The 21,697-nt window shown below is 37.7% G+C and overlaps 1 protein-coding gene across 13 annotated transcripts in view; it reads left to right on the top strand.

Annotated features, from left to right (window-relative positions):
* PHF21A (PHD finger protein 21A) overlaps window positions 1-21,697 on the top strand; it is a 134,732-nt gene that overhangs the window by 6,264 nt on the left and 106,771 nt on the right. The window contains exon 3 of one of the 13 annotated variants that reach the window (XM_033061965.2): window positions 5,951-6,083. The exons of the other annotated variants lie outside the window; for them this stretch is intronic. The gene's annotated coding sequence lies outside the window, so the exon portion shown is untranslated. The remainder of the gene's footprint in view (window positions 1-5,950; window positions 6,084-21,697) is intronic. 13 annotated transcript variants of the gene reach the window in all.

Here is a 21,697-nt window from a genome sequence, read left to right as displayed (position 1 = left end):
TCTGTAGTGCTGCATGCTAGCCTGGAAATGCTGCAAAGACTGTCTGTACTACAAGGACTAGGGAAGCATATAAGTTCTTACATGGAATTTTATATGCATATTATTGTTTTAAAATTGTTTTAATAATAATAATCCAGAGTTAAGGGAAGTGGGAGGGGGGAAAAAAAGAAGGACTTATTTATTTTGTTCCCTGGTTGTTTCCTTCCTCGATTAAAACCTTTTTAGAACAGACTGGTAGGGGGAGCTGCCATTCCCTTTACTGAAGTACAGCGTATTCCTCTCTGAGGCCTACGCTGAGACACAGCTATTTAATTTTCAGCTAAGAACCACTTCTTTTCAGAAGAGAGGCAAGCCCCTGCTTCAGCACATTGTAGAAATGGAGGAGGAGAGCAATTTGTTTCCAGATAACTGGATTCTGGACCCAGAGAATATGCTCCTCACCAAACATACTTTTCCTATTGCTATTCAAAAGAATACTCTTTAATGTTATTAAATGTAGCAGTCTTGGGAGAAAAACCCCACAAATTCTTGTTGCACTTCAGTAAAAGATGTTAAAAAGCTATAGCAAACTGTGCATGTTTGAAAGTAGCCGAACTGCTGCTCTATGAGGACTCTTGGTTAGCTGATATTTATTTCTGCAGAAATCTTTGGCCTCTTAACTTCAACACATGAGAACTAGGTAGCAATCTAGCTTACCTGATGGTTACCAGCAGCAGTCTCCCTGTTTGGGGTGTGTGTGTTGTTTGCAGGCTGGTGGAAGTGTGCAATATGGCCTACATCTGGTCTCATCTTGAGTAAGAATGTGCTCATGGAAACTACAAGCCCCAGTGTGCAGTGCTGTGTTTTTATTGCAGTGGCCTGCCAGGATTGTGCTATCCTAGGGCATCCTGGGACCTGTAGTTTTCTTGAGCAGAAGTTGGGGATTTGGAGTGAAGAGTAAAAGATGCTATCATGTTCTAGAAATGCAGTCCTCAATACCTTGTCCAGTTCTTGTTGGTCACTTAAACCTGTGCAGCAGGTATTTTTTTTTTCCCAGAAGTCAAAAATGGTTTATAGTTGGGTAATATGTTTAGAGAAAAGCAGTCCGTGAAGAAAGTTTTCCTACTGCTTATGTGTTTTTGTACAAAGAATATATTAATTGTACTAACACCTTGCTTCATCTGTGATTGCAAGTATCTTATTTGATATTCTGGGGATTTTTAATCTTTCAAAGCAATGTTATGGATGGAAACATTTGGCAGAAGGGGATTTCTGTTACTGGCAGTGTGGCAGCCATGTTGTCCTTTCCAGTTGGTGGGAAGACAGTGGATCGCAGTGGATTTCTTTCCACCCAGTGAAAGCGTTTTGACAGTATTTTTACTGATGAGAACTCGCTTCTCTTTTGTGTTTCTTGAGAGTGAGTGATGGCATAGCTGCCTTATGCATCAGAGCAGGGGACCCAATTTGTGTTCGTGCTGTGGGGGCTAGTGACCCCATTGCTGGTTCCCAAGGGGACACAGTCACAAACACAGGTACTGGCAGGTGCCACCAGAAGCAGAACACATCTGGTAGTTTTTGTCAGGTGTGCTTAGTCCCGACCTCTGCGCTTGAACTCGGGTCAGACTTGCATCAAAAAGCGTGAAATGTTTCTGAAGTAGGTATAGAAGAACAGTAACTTTTCAGAATATTTATATCCATAGGAATTGTGTATCTTCACACAACACTCTCAGATTTGCCAAAGTTAACAGGAACATAAATTTGATTTTGTTTTTTCATCCAGGAACAAGTTTAGTATTTGCTATAATCTCATGTGCCGTGATTTGGATAATGCAGTTCATTTTCAAGTGAGCAAATACTTAACTTTAACTGATTCCTGTCAATTTCTTTGTTCTTCAGTTTGTATGAGATATTAATATAAAAAGACTTGTATTTAACTGTCAGACAATATGAAATACACTTTGTTTTTATGTTTTTTGAGAAATTATTTAGAGCACCAGTCTTGCAAGAAGTCATGTTATTTAACACTAAGTCCTGCAGAAGTTAGAATAGCTGAATGCCTGAAGTCAGAATCTATATGAGTAGCAGCAGGATTAAGACCTTCAAGCTTCTAATGTTGGAAAGTAGCTTCTTTGTAATCACCATAATTACCTCATATCTAGGTCTGTGTGACAAAATTCTTCTTTTAGTAAAAGTGTCCAGAAATTCTACTCATTATAAATTCAGAATTCACACGTGCTTCATAGTTGTGCAAAAAACCACCCAAAGCCTAAAAAAAGTTACTAATTCCTTCACCTGTACAGATTATATATATGACAGATGTGGTAATAGCTTCCTTGAGGCAGTATTTTATTTTGTCAGCACTGATACATTGTACACACTGTATATTACTGACACTTTAAAACTGATACAAAAAGGTGAAGAGGTTTGTCTAAAACCTTACGGATGCTGTAATTGTGCAGGACTTGGTAAAGAGCAATGTAGTTTTTTTAAGTGTTCCCAGCCCCTTTGCAGCCCATGTGGAGCAAATTGCTGATGGGACAAGCACTTAGCTGAAATAGTTACTATTAGAATCTTGACATGATTAGAAAGGCTGACATTGTTGCTGTGCAAAGATGCAATTGCCTTTCATTGGCTGATTGGGCCTACACAACAGGCAAGAGAAGAAACTAAGACAAATCTATATGTTATTGGAAAGATGATGCATCTTGTCCTTCAAGGACGTTTTAACCTCTGTGGAGAGCCTGCAACAGTGGCCTTTGTAACACTGCTGTATCAGGGTATCCTAGATAAGGAAAGTGAGAAGTAGAGATGTACAAAAGGGTTTGATGCGTAGCTGTAGAGAAAAACTTCTGTAAGTACTTCTTATCTCATAAGAGCAAATCTGTCCTGATCTGAGAAGAAATTGTGGTCCTACTCAAGCCAATGGGAAGCTTCACAGTTGAACTGAGAGCGCCAGGATTTTGTTATTTTCCCCAAAAAATAAGTTTTAAATGGATTTTGCAGGCCTAAAGCGCTGGACAAAATTTGTAGAATCTGGGACCTGTTTAAGAGGCTGCTGGTGATCCCTGGGGGATCTCACACTGGATACTTTGTCTTCAAGTGTCTTTGCTACGCCTTTAAAAAGTGGCTAATACTGAGCTCTTGTAATGCTTTGTAAGAGCTTGGAATATATTTATTCAGGGCTTTTACTTAATTTGCTAGCGCAACAAAATTTTGCATGAAAGCCAGAAATTAGTCCTTGATGTGTCCAAGGAATACTTTCTGTCTCCTATCCCTCTTGCCAGTGTGACAAAACTGTTCCCATTGAAATATTAGGTCTGAAATTTGAATAACCTGACTTGTGATGGACTTATAAAAAATAATAAAGCCCAAATAATTAAAAACACACTAAAAATCCAATGCCCCAACCTCACCATCAAAACTTTTTCATAACTATAAAAGGATTACAGTGGCCTATATTTCTAATAATGAAGCTTTTTGGTAATTTGCATCTAGCTGAAGCTCCAGATACCATTTCACTGCTGCTTAGCTTGCAGTAATTGTCTCTGATAAGCATCTTCATCGTATAAATCTATTGTGTGTAGCACAAGTTTGCTGTATTAATGATGCTTTTGTCAGTGACCCCAAATGGAAAGGATGTGGCTACCTGAACTTCCTTTTTTGCCCTTTCAGAAAGTGCGTTCTGGTCAGAAATAAATTGGGAAGCACGAGTAAGATTTGTGCTGTGTCTGAATGCCAGGTAACTGCCCTTGAGTCAACTGCAGTTCTTCTCCCAAGGAGGAATCCCACCACACCATACCTCTTATTTTGCAGTCTTAGAGAATTGTTCTGAAGTCAGTGGATTTGTCACTATGACATTTGTTTCAGAATCAGACTTAGTTTCTGCTTTCTACCTGCAATTTGGCATATTTTACCTGCTCTACTTTCTTTTGGATATCAGCCTCTAAAATAAGCATGGGCATAGCCTCCCTTTCCATAATTCTCATCCATGTGTGGCAGTTTCTTCTTGCCATGAGACTTATGATGTCTTCTACCACCTTATTGCAGGAATTATATTTGGATGCCTAGCTGTTGATGAAGAACCTGTGCAGTGTTTAGTGTAATGAAATGTTTTTTTCCTGTGGTGATGAGCTGCTGTCTTTGCAGTCAGAGAAAACCTGGTGGTATTGGCCTGTTAGAGGCAGGTGCTGGGTTATTGCCCTACTGTGGTAACAGTCAGCTGCAGAGTCCATTAGTTTGGTATAAGTCAGTGACACTGTGAATACCTTCCTCAGGTTGTATCGTGCTGACATTGCTCATGCAATTTTGTAGCAATAACAAAAATACCGATCTTAGGTTTACCCCTTCCTGAAGTAAGATAGAGCTGTACAATTCCTCACCATTTTGGACCTTCTTTCTGGCTTCCTTTTGCTAACTTAATCTATACTTCTGTGCTCATGGTTATTTTTGTTTAAAAATGCTGTTCTTTCCTTATATTAAATTAATTGTTAATATTTGGGCGATTTCATCATCATGTATATAGATCATCTCACTCTAAGAGTTTTGAAAACTTAAACTAAGGAAGGGTAGAAGTATCTGTTAAATCCCTGTTTGTGTGTAGAAAGTGTTATGCATTAGACATGCCAGTACTTTTCTCTCAGGTATACCAGAAGCTCCTGTCATTTCTTCAGAAACTCTTGCATAAATTGGGAAATGGAGTTAAATACTATCTGCATATTTTTAAACATATTTTTCCATATTCCCACATATGCAGGATGCATTTTAATCTCCTTCACCTATGACACCTCTTTGGTATTCCAATAGGCAGTAAGACTCATATGGGTTTCTTTGGGATCAGAAGTTATATTAGAAGGGGACTTAAAATTATACAATAAATGTTCTTGTATATTTCTGGTCGTCATGGCTTCTCCCCACTGGATAACCAGAGTTTAAATTTATAGGAACTGTGATTTTTCTCAAAGACATTATAAAAAGGGAAAAAAGCCCAAACAAACCAAACCAACGTTGTTCTTGAAATGGCAAGGAGAGGAATATATAAGGAGAAAGTAATGAGAGGAGTAGTGCATGAGAATGTGTCTGTGTGTAGAGAGATGTGTTTAGCCATCTTTTGTAATACAACAATAGGATCATTAAAAATCTGGGCATTAATTTTTAAAGAAAATTTACTCAAAGAGTAACTTTGCAAAGCAGTCTCTGTAATGATGGGCATTACACTGTTAATGCAGTAGTGTGTGTGTTGGTCTTGATACAACTGCATATCAGCACATACAAATGCGTACTGGCATATGCAGTACTAGTTTAGTGCTCCACACTCTTTTGTCTCATCTTAGTCTCTGCTGTTGTGGTAAAACTTCCTGCCACGTGGTGGTTTGCTCCATCTTCTAAAACAATGTTGGAGTAGGGCTGTTGTATACATGGAATCATTGAATCCCAGGAGAGCAGGGAAGATTGAGATGATGTTGGTGTGAGGGGACGTGAAAGAGTGTCCCTCAGGAGCATGTTACTGCCTTCTCCTCTGGGTGAAGCACCCTGGCCCCTTGGGAATAAAAATAATTGGCTGCCACAACAGCCTTCTTAAAACTGCCACTCTTTTGTTCAGAAAGTGCAATCATACCATGTTCTGTGATATCCTTTCACTCTCTGTTAGCATTGTGAAGGTTGAAAATTATACGTCTTTCAATTGTTTATAGTAGCCACTAAAATTGGATGTTTATCTAATCAGTGTGAGTAAAGCTGTTTTGGACACTTAGTTTTCTTGTAGCTTAAGTCTACTTCCGTTGTACCACAGTCTTGCACTTTTCTCCTATTAAATGCTAATTGTATGCTTATGTGATTCCATGTCAGATTGGCCCAGTGATTCAGTGTTATGTTTGTAACCTGGTGTGTAAATCTTTTTACTTGTATTGAATAATCATGGTTTTGTGAAGAAAGGAACTATGATGTGTATGGTTACTCGAATTCTTTCTTTCAGATTAGTGACTACCATCAGTACTCCCACACTGAGTGTGACTACCCCAGCTACAAATACCATTCTCCAGGTGCTACAGTTCCCATTTGTGTACTTTTGAGGAGAAGAAAGAAGAAAAAAAAAAGTCTTTTAGGGGGTAAGGAGGGAGAATATTAAAAAAGGGAAAGGAAAGACAGTATTTGAGATTGATACCTGGTGTACTGGGAGCAGCGAGAATGCCAGCTGATTGGTAGGGGAAAGAAGATCACAGCACATCAGTGTAATAATTTTGGAGTGCTTCCTGTTGACTTGTTAATACAACATGGAATTTGGCCCAGGCAATCTGCTGTTGTGAATCAGCATAGTTTATTCACTGGAGTATAGGTGTGCTTGTTATTATTTGAGAATGTGCTCTACTTAAAAGATAACAGGTTAATCTGGTAAGTAGCATTATTCCCATTTTTGGATTAGAAACTGAGGGAGAGAGAGAAACTGATTTATTCTGCATTGTAGTAATCTTATTGGAGACCTTAAACTAGGGATGGAGACCTTCCCTTGTGTGTTTAATCCAGAAAACTGTCTGCTTCATTCATATGCTTAATGTTGCTATATTGTAAACAAAAGTGAGCCTAAAACTGATACACGGATTAGGTAGGGGTGGTGTACAAATGGGTAGTGTTGTCCCAAAGGAAGTAGATTCTTATAAAACTGATTGTACAAAATAAATAGGGTACTTTTTTTCTTTTTTAAGTGTTGGAGATATTTTTTTAGGTTATCTTGGGTTGAAGGAAAAGTAAAGGTTTGAATAGGGGTGGGAGACATTCTGATACATGGGGAGATAATGATAAATGTGAATTTGAAATCCAGTAAAATCTGAGTTGCATGAGTAAGCATTGGTGCAAAAAAAGTTCTGCAGAACGTGAAAAAGAAGAAAGATGGTGTTGGTGGTTGTTGCTATTGAAATTTTTTTGTCTACCTTTCTAGCTCTGTTGCAACATAGTAATACAAGAAATTACATATTATCATGTAGGTATGATTTTTTTCTAAAACATCTCCTGAACGTACTTCATCTGTGTCCTACACGTGAATGAGGTTCCAGTAACTTTACTGCATACCATCACTGTTTCTGTGCCACACTTTGATTCTGGTATGAAGGATTTTGCACATCTAGTTGGGTGGAATGGTTCAGTGCACAGCAAAAGTAACACTGAGTAACGAGTGTCGTCAGTGCTGAAGTCTTAACCGCTTGTTAAAACTATTTTGTGTACAGCTTATGTGAGCAGAATTCTTCAGTCCTCCCAAGTGAGTACTGTTCAGGGACAGATATCTTGTTCTGTTAATTTGAAGAAATGCCTTTTCCAAGTGAAAAATCAGCAGAGTTGGCAATACTCAAGTTTCTGCATCTGTCACAGCTGGCTGGGTCCAGTTTTGCTTGCACTAACTCTTAGTGCTGCATAATAAGGGCACTATATTTCAATGCAAACATGAAAAGTATGACTCCTTTTTGTTATATGCCTCACTATTTACTGTAAATGGCTCACCTAAAACTGAATCTCATGCTTAGAACTCTGTGTCTGTGACTAGCCTTGTTGTTAACTTTTGGGCTCTGGTGGGATGTTGAATCATGGTCTTTCAGAAGCATATCTCTTGTTCTGGAGTATCTCCAGCTACAGCCATCAGTGTCACTGCTGGTAGTCTCTGCCAGTGTCTTAGAGTATTTGTGGAACAACGAAACTTTGGCATATGCCCCTCTAATGTTTCGTTAAGAGTTGTTCATGTTTTGAGACTGCTTCTGCACAAGTCTGGAGTTGTCTTTCATCAATAAGCTGAGTTAGTACAGTGTCTGTACCAAACTATTGGTATGTTGTGACATCTCTACTCTGTAACTGTGGAGACAGCTTCAAGACCAAACACAAGGCAGCTTAAGTAACCGCTACGTCTCATACTGTGCAGTGTGACTTCTGTGAAGTAGAATTCTTGTTTTGGTCATGTCTTGATTTATAGATGGGTGTAATGAAATTTCAGAGAGTATCTTGTGTTAACAATTCAGTGAATGGCATGCTTTTCCTGTTCATGTGCAATTAGTCCCGCATACATGACCACTCCGTAATGAAATGTTTGTAAAATAAATCTCAGGGCAGGGTATATTGCCTTAGCATTAAAGGCCTGAGATCCAAAGAGACATTGTTGGCTGGCACTGCATTCTTCAGAGAGAAGACTTTCAATTCTTCTTCTTCATATTGCAAAAGAAGGAAATTTTACTTTGTGTGGAAGTGTCATGGAAATGCGAAGTATGCAGCTTCATGGGAACTTCAGTGCACTGGAAAGATCAGCCTTCATCATCACTAGGACCAATGGCTTGGAATTGCAGGCAAATGTGCATAAACCTGGAGATATCTGTACAGTTTTCCAGTTGTTCCTCCGTGTCCATGCAACCTAGTGTGTGAAAAGGAAGGAAAAGGAATCAAAATGTATTTTGTAATATATGGGAATCAACAGAATTTTCCTTTGTAGTAGTTGAAGAAGTATTGGTAAATATGAGGGAAGAGCAGAAACTCACCTTGAACTTGAGAGAAGAGACAGAGGATAAGCATTTGTTTTTTATTGGGAACAAAAAATGTGAATGAGATTTGAGAAGAACTGTTTGGAGCTCTTCTGTACTTCATCTACACTAGAAGTTACTCTCAAAGAGAGAAATGTTGCCCCATGGATGATCAACAGAAGTACTGAAGCATGAATAAACTCAGTACGCACACATGATTATATCTTCTTGTGTTTCTCTCAGGGGATACCAAAAAATTCAACCTGAAACATTGAGCCTATGTCAGCTCATGGAGTGAGAAAACATACAGTAAATCAAAAGTTCCCAACTACAAACAAGAGTGCTAATTTCTTTGAATTGTCAGTTTGTAGTAGTATTTGTTGCTGGTGTAGTTTGCACAAATGATCTCTAGGATGATAAGGGCACTGTGTTGCTGTTTTCTTTCAGCAAGACCAATTTCAATGCTATTACCGGTCTAGATGACACCTTCCTCTGCAAAACAAAATGAAAGAACCTCAAACCTATGATTCCATAAGGAGAAGGTTATTTAAATAACAAAATTATAGTAGTCCCTATGTGAAATGAAGGGAAAAAATAACATAACCAGAAATTCTTATTTTCTTGTCTTTTTATGTGGCTTAAGGGATTTCTCATGTAAACTGGATCTTTCTCATATAAACTGGATTGTGGTCAGCTTTCTCAACAGCGTAGATGAGCAATAATCTCATTGAGGCAATATCTGTGAGTTCATGAAACTGCTCATAAAGCTGCTTCTGTTTTTTTGCATGTTTTTATCCTTGATACTTGCTTGTTCCTGGTAAAGATGATAAGCTTATTGGGTATGTTCATCTTATTGCCTACAGCAATACTGGAAGGTTTTATATACTGGACACTTGCTTTGTTTTACAGACCTGTTGTAATTCTGGGCTTTAGAAAATGCAGCTTCTCTGTTTCCCACTGATTGAGACCTGATTGTTTATCCTACATGGCTTTCAGTTTGGCTATCTTCAAAAGCTCATCTGTCAGAAGAGAAGGAAGCTGACAGTGATGAGAAAGCAGACATTCACCAAATTGTTTAGGCAGTGCTTTCTAGCAGGATTAGCAATACTTCTAGCAAAATTCTGTTCGATGTTTGTCCTAGGCCTCAGCTTGAGTTTATACATTTTCAGTGACAGTAGTAGTTTTTCACCTAGACTTCCTTGTTAAAGCAGAGAGCATCCTGCACTCTTCCAGGGTCGGGCAGGACCTGAAACAAAGTCAGTTTTGTTGTAGAGGAGTGAGACATTCGTCTACATGTTCCCTTTGAATCCATTCAGGAGATCTTCCCTCTGGTCAACTGGGAGGATGCCAAATCTTTGCCAGTCTTAAATGGGTCTTGGCAGTTTTTGCAGCTAGCATCCATGGCTTATGTTTAGTGCTACTTTCCAACTTTCTAAGTCTTTCTCAGTCAGGAGAGACTGCCTGAGTCTCCTTACATTGACACCCTGATTCATGAGGGGCTCAGAGGAGAATTTTTCATCAGTCTGGTGGGTTATATAAAAAACTCTATAGCCTCCAATACTTGCTCATGGCTTTATTTCAGTGTTGCATTATGTTACACAAGCCAGCTTGATTTCTGCTTCAGAAGTTGCAATTTCTGCTTTTAACATTATATGCTTGAATTATAGCCTGGATTATTTACCAGAAAACCAATCTCCAAAACAAACCAAGACATATACCAGCATGGCTGCTCAATGTGATTAAACCTAGGAACCAACATACTCTGCTGGACCAAATGTCCATCTAATCCAGCATCTTGCCTTTATCAGTGTCTAGCAGCAGCAGCTGACTGAACAGTGTAGGAAATGGGTGCATTCTGTCAGCTGCTGAAATATTAACAGTAGGTTTCTGACAGTTGTTTAGCTGCTGTCTGAAATGGAAGCTACATTTGGGCTATTGCACTGTGAATAGCAACATCAAACTATTTATAGGTGAATTTGCTGCCTTTTGGAACTAATTTATAAATATCTGTGGCTTTCATAGTGTTTCACAGCAGCAAATTTCATGCAGTTTACCTGCATTTTCTGTGTGTGTGATAGGTTGGTGCAAGGAAAAAAGTTTCATTTTTTTAAAATGTACTCTCTTGTTGTCATTCTGTTCTGTACTATTTCTCCCTTTTTTGAGGTGGAGCAGCCAGAATTATGTGTAGCATGTATCACAGCAAGAATGTACCCTGATTTTTCTCTGTTCTGTTTCTAATACCTTCTGAGACTTTTCTCAGACTTCTTGCTGCTGAGAGTTGAACTGTTTGCTTGCAGTAATCTTGAAATCTTTTTTTGTAAGTAGTAAGTAGTTGTGCCTAGTTTCAATTCATCGTTGTGTATTTATAGTTACATTATTTTTTCCTCTGAGTATATTATTTTGCACTTCTCGACCTGGGACAACAAAATGACAAATGTAAACCAGTCATTTGGTATTATCAGATCCCCTGTAACTCTCTGAAGTTTACTTTAATTACAACTATCTGAAATGATGGAAAGCATCACAATGTGTGCAATCTTCCTTTTTGCCAGATAAGTTAAAAGTATGATCACAGACTTAACCCTGATCCTTGTGTTAACTTCCCTACTCTTTCACTGTTCAGCGTTTTCTTTCTTTTTATTTTCTTTATTACTTTTGTGTAGGTACTCTCTGGCTTTTACTATAAGGTGGTGTGAAGTATATAAATGGGTTTGCTTCCTTTTATTTTTGTTGCAATATTGTGTATGAACCTTTTGGTATTTGAGATGTAGGTCTTCCAGCATCTCTTTTCATTTGCTTTGAAGTTGGATGTCCAAAAGCTTCATTTCATTAAGATTGCAATCTTTTATATGAATACTTGGCAGAAAGTGTGCCTTAGAAATGTGGGGTCTTGTTGTTGAGTTGTTTTTTTTCTTTGTGTGTGTGTGGTTTTGTTTCTATGTTTTGGGTTTTTGTTTAAATGGCCAGTGCTTTGTAATCTTAGTATCATGAATTATATCACCTTCAAAGGGTGATATAATTAATTCCTGTCTCCATGATTTGTTCCTACATCCTGCCTCATCCCAATATCTTTTCTTCAGTTCTTTTCCAGTTTGTAGAAGTCTTTGTCTTGCCTTTTTAAGCAAGTCTGCGATGTTTTTACTAAGACCAGCTGTGAGTTTATTTTTTTTAATAGATACCAAGAATCCACTGCTCTTCTCATTTTGTTATCGTGGTAGAATATTTTTTGTTTTATTTGATACTCTGGTTTGAAACTCAAAACTTCTCACTCATCTAGCATTGATATCAATGAGTTACGGCAGTTTGTCAGGCAAATGGCAGGTGTTAACTTTCATAGGTTTATTCCTTGTCTAACTAGAATATCTTAATTATATTATGGGGGAAGTTAGTATTAACTGGTTGAACTGTTAGAACGGTGGGAACAGACACTTCTCAGAGAATAAATACTTCTTAAAAGTAATGTTTCTTTTGAATAGTATATTTCTATATATATGAATTTACTTGTCCTTTGCTGCTCTAAGTATTGATTGAGTGTTAAATAATTAAACTCACACAGTACTGTGTGAGTGTTCATTTCTATATCTGGGGGTAGGAAGAAGGGCTACAACAGACACTTCTGTCCAGAAGACTCCTAGCCTGCAGGACAAGGAGACTAATGTGTCGTGTAGGAACATGCAGATGTGACATCCAAACTGTAATTTGACAGAGTATATTCAAATGAACTAGTTTAGAACTTGACAACACATGGTAGTGCTGATTTACTTGCTGTAGGAATTGCATCCTTTACTTCAGCATTGCTCAATGTGCCTGGATTATACAAGTTTTCAGATATCTAGGTGATTTAGGTTGTTATTGGGGAAGTCAATCTTCCTTCAACTTCTTGCTGCTTGTAATTGCCTTTAGTAATGTGAATTATAATTTTATATCATTGTATTCAGAGGCTCTTTAGCACTTTGTACTCTTGTGTGGGTGCATGCTTGTGATGCTTTGTAAGTTGTGGAAAAAATATTTTTAGTAGGTTAGTGTTAAACTGTTGGGGAATTTGAACACTCTCTAGTGGTACTGTGTGACTGCAGCAGGAACTTAATAACAAAAAGTTCAATTCATAAAAATTGCTCTTGAATGCTTGAGTAAGAACTTTGATGCAGATTTTTGAAAAGTAAGACTGACAATTTTTGATATTCATGAATGAGAAGACTGAATTATGTGTTTTGGTTTTGTAGCTCACGAAGTTAAGCAGCTGAAACTTGCTTTGGTTGTCGGTCTCTAATTGGACAAAACATTGTTTTGTGTGTTAGTGAAAATACACTTCTAAAAACATACAAAGCCAAGAAATTAATACTTGCATTGTTATAATTGAGGTATCATTATTTTGTATTTGGAAGCTGAAACTCTTAAAGTGATTTGACAGAGACAAGTCAAATGATCTAGTTCAGAAATTGGCAATATATGCTACTGCTGATCCCAAGGTCCTTTGACCTGACCAGTAAACAACCATTCCTGTCCTCTTCAGGAAAAGAGTATTTCTTACCATTCTGCCCTCTTCCAGGACTGGAGCCTGTAGTGTGTATGAAAGGATGATGTAGAAGCCTCTTCCCCCACAGAACTCGTTCCAAATGTTGTGTTCTTGGTAATGTGATTTGAGAAAATAGAAAGGGCTGAAATAATTGAAATTCTTACTGTTTCTCCAGTAGATTATTTGAAAATATGCTATTTAGCACAGGTTAAAATGACAAGAGGGACACTCACTGGGAGTGACTTCTGAAACATTAAATACCTCTGGTTTTAGAATTCTTTAAAATGGTCATGTTTGGTTTCAGGAACTTAAATACCTTCTGTCTGGAACAAGCATGTATGGTTTTTTTTGCAGTAGAGGGGACTGAAAAGAGTATGGAGAGTGGTATCCTTCTTTTCCTTCCTTCTAGGGCAGGTGTTTTTTGAAAGACAAGGGACTGAAACAAAATTTGTAACTTATTTGAGGTATATTGTGCAGAATAGAGAGAAGGAAACAGCTGCTAAGATCAGAAAACAAATCTGTAATGGAGAATAGAAAACAGGTCTTTCCAAGGTGTGTGTATAAACTTGTTCTCACTTGTCCATCTTTTTTGTGTAGGTTGTTGTCTAATAGTTCATTAGGACTCCGTCATAAATGTTTTCTGAAGTGTTGTCAGGGTTTCCATTGCAATGAGCTAGTTAAATCACTGTCTAAATAATTATATATTTAAAAAAAAGTTGTATATACTGTGGAAAACTGAAAATTCTACTTCTGCCTAGAAAAATTTTTACTTTTTGAATTGAGTTGAACGGTTCCCTGGAGGGAACAAACTGGTGATTTTTTTGGGTTTTGTCTCAATTTTTTTTTTTTAATGTGGGAATACATTTTTAAAGAAAAAAATACAATCAATTTTTGCCTCTGGTGTTCAGGTAAAGTTTGCATCTCTGTACTTACCTTTAAGTCTTTGTGATTTTTAGAGGGTTTTTTTGCATGTGTTTATTTATTTAATGCAGTATTCTGATACGTATTTGACCTCCAGAAGGTTACCGTGTTTTGTTGGGCTTGGTGAAGATGAATTTTGGGAGTTCATATATACTTTAGTTGATGCCATTGTTTTTCCCCAGTAGTTTTCTATCAGTTCCATGAAGCTGTGTTGCATTGAGTAGTTCACCTGAGTGTCATCCAGGGCAAAACTATGAGAAAATGTGGGTTTGATCTCACCATTATTCCATCTTGCCTGAATGAGTGAGTTCATGACTTATAGAGACAAAGTTCTTTGTCCTGAACATGTTGCAAAACTATATGGTAGGTTAGAAATCCTAAGAGCAGGCAAATATTGCATTAGGTAAAGTAAATGGCTCAAATGAGTTGTCAGAATAGGACTACCCTGGCAGAAGAATCAAATTCTCTATAAAAGAACTTCTGAGGTACTTGGACCACAGCTTAGTTACACCTTCATTTAATAGTTTTGTATGAAAATAAACAGGGAAAGAGGGAAACTGGTGTTGAAAGAGAGGAATGTGTGAATATTCAACATTGTTGGACTTGTGTATCTGTTGGGAGAAAGGAAAAATCCAAATATTCACAGTGCTCAGCAGGAAGCAGGGAAGAGGAGATTTTCTTCCTCTTAGAGGTGTGCTGTGAAAACAGTGATGCAACCTGGCAGGCCAAGTCCTGTTGCTTCAAGGAACAAAAAACAAGAGCCAACAATGGCTCAGAAGCTGCAGGGGAGCTGTTGTAGTAAAGAAGGAAGAAAATTAGGGCTGAATCTTGCACAGTAAATTGTGATGCTGTCGTCTTTTTAAATACAATCATTACGGCTGAAGGAAGCAGAGAGAAAAAACTGATGCTGGAACAATCTGGTAGTTAAATTTAAGGGGAATGGGGAGAAGGGGTGGACTCCTGCTCATCTGCAGCAGCACTGCACACAGAGCTACCTGATTTAGGCCTAGCGACAGTGCGTTGGAGGCCTTGGGAAGGCAGATAGCTCCGCCAGCGTGTTTTGTCAGTGTGACGTACTTGGGAGTGTGTACAGCCTGCATGCTAAACGCCACTGGCTGCCTTTGACTTCGCTTCTCACAGTTCTAAGAATGTAATGAAATCCCTTCTCACTCACGCTTTTATTTTGGGATGGAGGGGGAGAGAAAGGAGCTTTCAATGTTCTGGTATGTTCAGAGTTTGAAACAAGCATGTTTTACCTAATTCTGTTTACTGCCTTTTTATTTAGGCTATGTGTGAAACACATTGGTATCTTTATATGCTCTATCATAATTTATCAGTACACAAAACTAGAAACTCATGGAAACCTTATTGATCCTTATCTAATTAATCTCTACACAGGGAACACAGTATTTGTTGTTGGAGGGTCTTAAGATGGTCTTTTTTCTTTTATTTTTCTTTCTTTGCTGGTCTCTGTGCTCAGGAGATCAGGAATGCCAAAATGACAGCGTGGTTTAATGAAAAAATAGCTGGTGAAATTGAAATAAGTTTGGCTAAAAAGTGAATCAAATGCAAAATATAGAATGAGAATGGTTTTTACTAAGTGTAAGCAGGCTGTACTTAGAACAGATGTAGTCAAAAGGAGAGGAAAATGTGATACCTGTCTGGTAGCAGCAGAGGGTCCCAGCCACCTTTTCAGAGTTCAGAGCATCCGACAGAATCAACAGAAGTCTGAGACTGTTTTATGTAGAACTTTGTGAAATTAAATTGCCAGTATTTGTTCTGGAAAAAAATTCACTTTTAGCAGGTGAGAAGCATTGCCTTTTTCATCTTGTTCGTAAAATCTGAAGATAGATTAAGAAACAAACAATTGTTCCTTTGATAGTTTTTTCATGTGAACATCTGTTCACCAACAAATCATTTTCATATTGTCTTTTGGCATTAATTTTGAAGCCTAACATATTAGAGCAAGTGATCTGTAGTGTTGTAAAGGCAAAAATTTATGTATGGTATTTCATTTTGAGCCATGTCACTTCCTGTTAAAATGGAAGTTCTACATAAGATGAAATAAACTCCTATATTCTTACGAGTAGTTTTTAGTATAATGAAGTACAGAATACAAGAATGTTTATTATCAGCTAATTTTCAAGTTTATGCTACTGTACCTTTTATACATTAAATGGTTTCTTTTTAATGCATGTGATGAAATAATTAAATTGAAGAATCCAATTTATTGTAAGAATTGAGACAGACTGTGTGGGCCAGTACCTGTTGCAGTAATACTGGCATGAAAGTTGACCATAGCAAAATCAGCATAAGTTGGCCTAATCTCAGTATTTAAAGAATGCCTGTGCCACAATGAGGTTGCACAGAAAATAATAGTGATTTTTATTCTGAGTAACAAGCAGAACAAAAAGAAATCAAGACTGCCAAACTCAGATGCATCTTTATCCCTAGGTGTCCTGTAGGTCTTCCAGTTTCAAAATGAAAGGGATAGTCAAATGTGACCCTGTCACTGAAAATGTAACTCACAAGCCAAATTTCTGACCACGTGCGGAAGGTCAAAGGTCACTTCTTCATGATTGTTTTAATTAAAAAGAACCAGCAAAGTGCTCAGTGTAGCACACTGGAACTCAATAACTGCTGAAGGAAGGAAGGTCTCCCTTCTGCTGCCAGCACAGTGTTTCTACTGCTTAAGCTTGGTCGTGATGTTCCCCTGACCAATCTGTGAATCACTTCAAATTTTTGTGGAGTGTGACACTCCCTCGCCCACCATTCCTCCCAGAAAAGGTGGGGACTGCTGGAGTAGGACCTCACAGCTGGCAGAGGACATGAAGGAGAGTGCCTTGGTCAGCTAGATTAGCTGACTGTGGGAGTGTTATTTAATCTGCAGTCTAAATAATAAGAAAGAAACTGAAGGTAGAACTGTAAACTTTGAGCAGAACTAGGCTGCACTTAGGTCTCTTGATAAACTGGTAGTCTAAACTTTCCTTGTGCATGCTTGGCAGACTCATTTCAATTTCATGGGCACACTGATAGAAGAGTTTTACTGAAAGTATAGCATCTGATTTTGAAAGAACTTTATCAATACGGAACTCTAAAAGATTACCTGTTATTTTAAGGTACCCTTTCATATAATCACTAATCACAATACACCTGCATTTTTAAATGTTTGCATGTTATTACATGTATACCTGGCTTCTGTCTGATATTTGTGGAACAGTAACGCCAGTAGAAACTTCTGTAGTTTATCTCCTTAAATCTGTCACTGAAAATCTCACTGCTGCTCCTTGTGATTCTCAACCAGTGATATTTCAAACAGAAAGCCCCTGTGATTGCAGGGCTTGTCTTTTTTTCTTCATTGTAAATGCCCATAAAATTTCTTTGTTCAACAAATTATCACATTTTGCTTTTTTATTTCTTAATTTTAAAATGCATTGTGGAATTGCCTGTTTCCAGTGTGGTACATACCAGTTGCCCTTCATCAAAATGCATTTAACATGGATTTATTCACTTAACCAACACTTCCTTTAAGTAGTTTTCACTATACTTTGTAAACATGGAAATGCTGTATAGGTAATATTTATAAGGTAGAAGGAAATTCAGGGTCTCTTAACTGGAGTTTTGCTGTTCTAAAATCTCTTAGAGGGGAAAAAAAAAAAAGAAGTCCAGGCTCTTGAGATTCTGTATAAATGTAATATGAAGTCTTCTGTAATGCAGAATGATCTTCTAGAATATGTGTACTCACTTTAAATTAATTAGTTCATACATTCATGTTGGATAGTCCTTTAAAAATATATAATCTTTCAACTTAATTCTCTCAGTTGTTTAGTCACAATATTTTGCTTTTCATTAAAACACTAGATGTAAGGAGACTTTAATTGATTTGCAGTCACTCTGTGGTAACACGAAACTGAAAGCTTGCCTTTTCTTGCTTATGTTTTGTTCTTGCACTTTCACTCCTTTCTAAATTCTGGAAGAATGCTTTGATTCATATATACTTCATTTCTCCTGCTTTCCCTCTCCGAGAGCAGAATCTCTTTCTTCCATCTCAACTCAGGGGATGTGTGTGTCGTTTGTCGAATTTTATTCCTTATGTTTGGTGTTTTCTCTTAACTTTTTTTTCCCTTCACTTGTTTGGCGTTTCCCCCTGCTGGCCCACTGCGGTAACAGCGCCTCTTTCCCCGTGGAAATGGAAGGCCGAGGCTGTCCTTGAGTGTCACTCACGTCTGTGTCGTTGATGCGTTGGCTGCTCTTCTAACTTTTTTTTTTTTTTTTTTGGTGTCCTCTTAACGATTCTGGTGGATAGATAAAATTCAAAGAATAGTCTGTACAAGCAGGATATGCACATACCTGAGCTTCTCTCCATCAGACGTGCAGTTGCACTGCAGTGATAGTCAGAGATACCTCTAGTTCTGCATTTCATGCCTGTAGTCTCGCAACACTGCCCGGATCGTCTCCTTTTGTACTCTGGACCTCTTCCCAAAACTCTTAAGGCACTTCTGCCTCACTAATGTATCATTCCCACAAGCCAGTTCTTTCCAAGATAAAGTGCGTTGCTTGGAGGGGAAAAAGGATTTGGCACTCAATAAGAAATTTCTTCTCATGTTTAAAAGGCTAAAACTAGAAATCAGAGATCCCTTCTTTCTTAGTGGAATTTCAGGGGAAAAAATAGTTTGATAGGTACTGGGGTTGAGTTTTCTTAATTTTTCTTGTTCATTGCATCTTTGGTTTTTAAATCAATTATGGTGTGTGTTCTTTCTAGAAAGAGTTTTCTCTCTTCCTCTCAACTCCATTTCCTCCCCTTTTTCCTAAGTAGTCTTCTGTCTCTGAAGTATGAAAGGAAGGCAGGAACTTCTCAGGGACTGGAATGAGAAATTTGCAACACAGGTTAAGAACAATATAAATTAATAAACTGGATTTTCTAGACATACTGTTAAAAACCAAAACAAAATCATAAAACACAAACATTCAAATAACTTCCCTTTGCATTTCCTATTACTTTTGAGACCAAATGATGGACTATTGCAGCTAGGAGGGGACAGCTCCTTTCATTTTCTGTTGACCTGCCATCTAATTGTCCTTCCCAGTGGTATATATACTTTGTAAATACTTGAAAATAATTTAAAAAAAAAAATTGCAATTTTAAGACTTAACAGATTAACTGACGTATTTTTGAAGTTAAATTGTTTTGAAGTTAAATTTTTTAAATTGTTTTAAAAAAAATCCCAAACAACCAATGTTTCCAGCAACTTTATGGAATGAATATCGAATAATGCAGCAAAAAAATTTTAGAAAGAAACAAATGCCAAACTCTGTCTTCTGCTGATTTATACCTGCACATCATGTAAATATTTTAATTTTGCAAATGATTCTTCAGCTCCCTACTTCAAATAAGAAACTTTGCTGTTGCACTGTTAGTAAAACAGAAACTTGGAGACCTAATTAGTACTGAGGCTCCTCTTGGTGTGTGTTTAGCTAAACAGTCCTTCTAAAAAGTAATTCACTGAAATAAAAGTCCAGGTCTTACAAGTTTTTTTACATGAGCAGGAATTTAGCCACACAGCATATAAGATGATTTTGTGTGTGCCTAGAATCTGGTGAATAGTAACTCACTGAGCAAAGTGAGACTTACTGGTTCTGCAATACTAGAACTTCTGAATGCAACAGTGCTGTAAAATGTCCCTGTATACTGGTGTCTGGATACAGAAAGGAGAATTTTATTCACAGTAATTTTATGAATGTTAGGTTAAATGGGGACCCCTTGATACCAAGTCAGAAAGAACTTCTGCCAGGCTTACTGATGGTCATAGGTTAGGGAGGCTTCTCTGATTCAAGAAGCAGGTTAAGATTGTGCAAAGAAGAGGGACTTATGCACAGGTAAAGAGTGTAGAGCAACATATCTCGAATCTGCTCAAGTGACAAAGGCGATTCTGAGTTAAAAACATGTTTGTGCTGATTTTCTACTAGTTTATCATTTTGCCAGAGAGTGTGATGTCGTACTCCATCCCACCCCCAAGATGCTAGGAAAGACTGTGTTTAGGAAGAGTTACTAGTGCCCAATGGAGCTGTAGTCATAGGACAAGAGCTAAGAGGGTAATCGTCAACTGTTTACATGTGTTTGGTGCCATGGTTAGTTTTGGTTGATATTTTAGGGATCAGCTCATGAACTGCTCTTATCTTTACACTAGAGATGATCTTTTAAACTGTAATGAGTCTTCTAGCTCATTTTCTATGTGTTAAATATAGTACTGCTTCTACAAAGACAAATGATGGTGTCGCACACTTCTATTTAAACTTAGTTTGATGGTTTTATAAAGTGTTTCAGGGAAGGCGAAGCAATCTTTCTCCAAGTGAAGTCAGCTTCAGGTGTCCTGAAGTCCAAACTGCATTTGTTTCATGGTGAATCATAGCAGCAGAAGAACTTCTAGGTAGAACTGAAATTTGTAGTTTGAATCCTGTAAGTTGTCTCCATGCATAAGCAGAAAATCCAGACTCCTTGACCGGTTTAGGGGAGTTAATCCATCAGTGTTCTTGTGGGGATAAGGAAGGAGGAGGAGAGAGCAGTTGTACTGACAAACAAGCTGGAAGGTATGGCTTGTACACTTCAGTGCAGTCTCAGTTATCTTGAGCAATCCTGTTGGTCGCTTTACCACCTGCCCGGCATGTATTACTGGGACTGACTGGGAATTCTCCCAGCTGCAGCACAGCAGGAAGATCAGATTCTGTGCACTGGCACAAAGGAGCCTTGTTTTTATCACAGAAGCAACAGCACCAGTGCTGCTAACGATGGTCATTGAAACATTAACCTTACAATAATGTAACTTGAAATTGGTTATATACTGTCTCTGGCCTGTGTTTGATCTTCTTAAGACTGCAGAAATCCCTCCCTGTGAAGGAATATGAGTTGCTGACTTGAAAATCACTGTGAAGTATCTGCTGTGACTTGTTTTCTTACAAGTTAGTGGTGAAGTGTTCTCTATATACAGGATGTCTTTCAAATATAGGAGGGAGAGCTGTTGCTTTGAGCTGTTCACATATAAAAACAAAAGTCCAGAGAAAAACTCTGAATGCCTTCTGCATGGTGTGTATTTTGTGCAGACACACACAAAAAATTAATAATGCTTTACCCTCATATTGTAGACCAATTCTCTGATATGTGAAAGAATATCAGATTCACAATTGCCTATGCACAGCATTTAGTCCTTTCTTTTTTCTGAGTTAATTCTGTACACTGAACAAGACCAAGATCCTTTTGGTGAAAAGTAAAATATACATAATTAAATATTGTAACATTATATGGATGTATAGAGTTCCATGGTCTGACAGTAAACATTTGTTAATTTCTAGAGTTAGGAAAAACGTAAAGAAAAAATTGCTGAACATGACATTTAATTCTTTCTGGTTTTTCCAAGTTAGCCTGGGCTTACAGTAACATAAACTTTATTGTGTAAATTGAAGGTAGTAATAAGTATCTAATTGTTATAACCAGACATCTTAATATACATATAATTAACATTTAAATAGTCTTAAGCCTTCAGGTGCTGTATGCTAAAATGTTTCCACCAACATGTGTTGTTCTGATGTCTTCAGGTGCTATCAAGCCTTAAACATAGGAGTTTTGAGATCTTAGCTTTTGTAACAGTCCCATGTAATGAGAACTTTTCCAATCACAGATCACATATGTATTTTGGGAAGAAGGCAATGCTCTTAATTTGGCTCCCAGACCTGGGGTTTAAAAGCCCCCAAAATATTGCAGAATATACTGTAATAACCTGAGAGTTAACCTTGCAGG

Source organism: Catharus ustulatus, chromosome 6, assembly GCF_009819885.2.
Source record: "Catharus ustulatus isolate bCatUst1 chromosome 6, bCatUst1.pri.v2, whole genome shotgun sequence".
NCBI lineage: Eukaryota > Metazoa > Chordata > Aves > Passeriformes > Turdidae > Catharus > Catharus ustulatus.
Note: the sequence above shows the minus strand (reverse complement) of the source record. Positions and strands in the feature narration are given on the sequence as shown.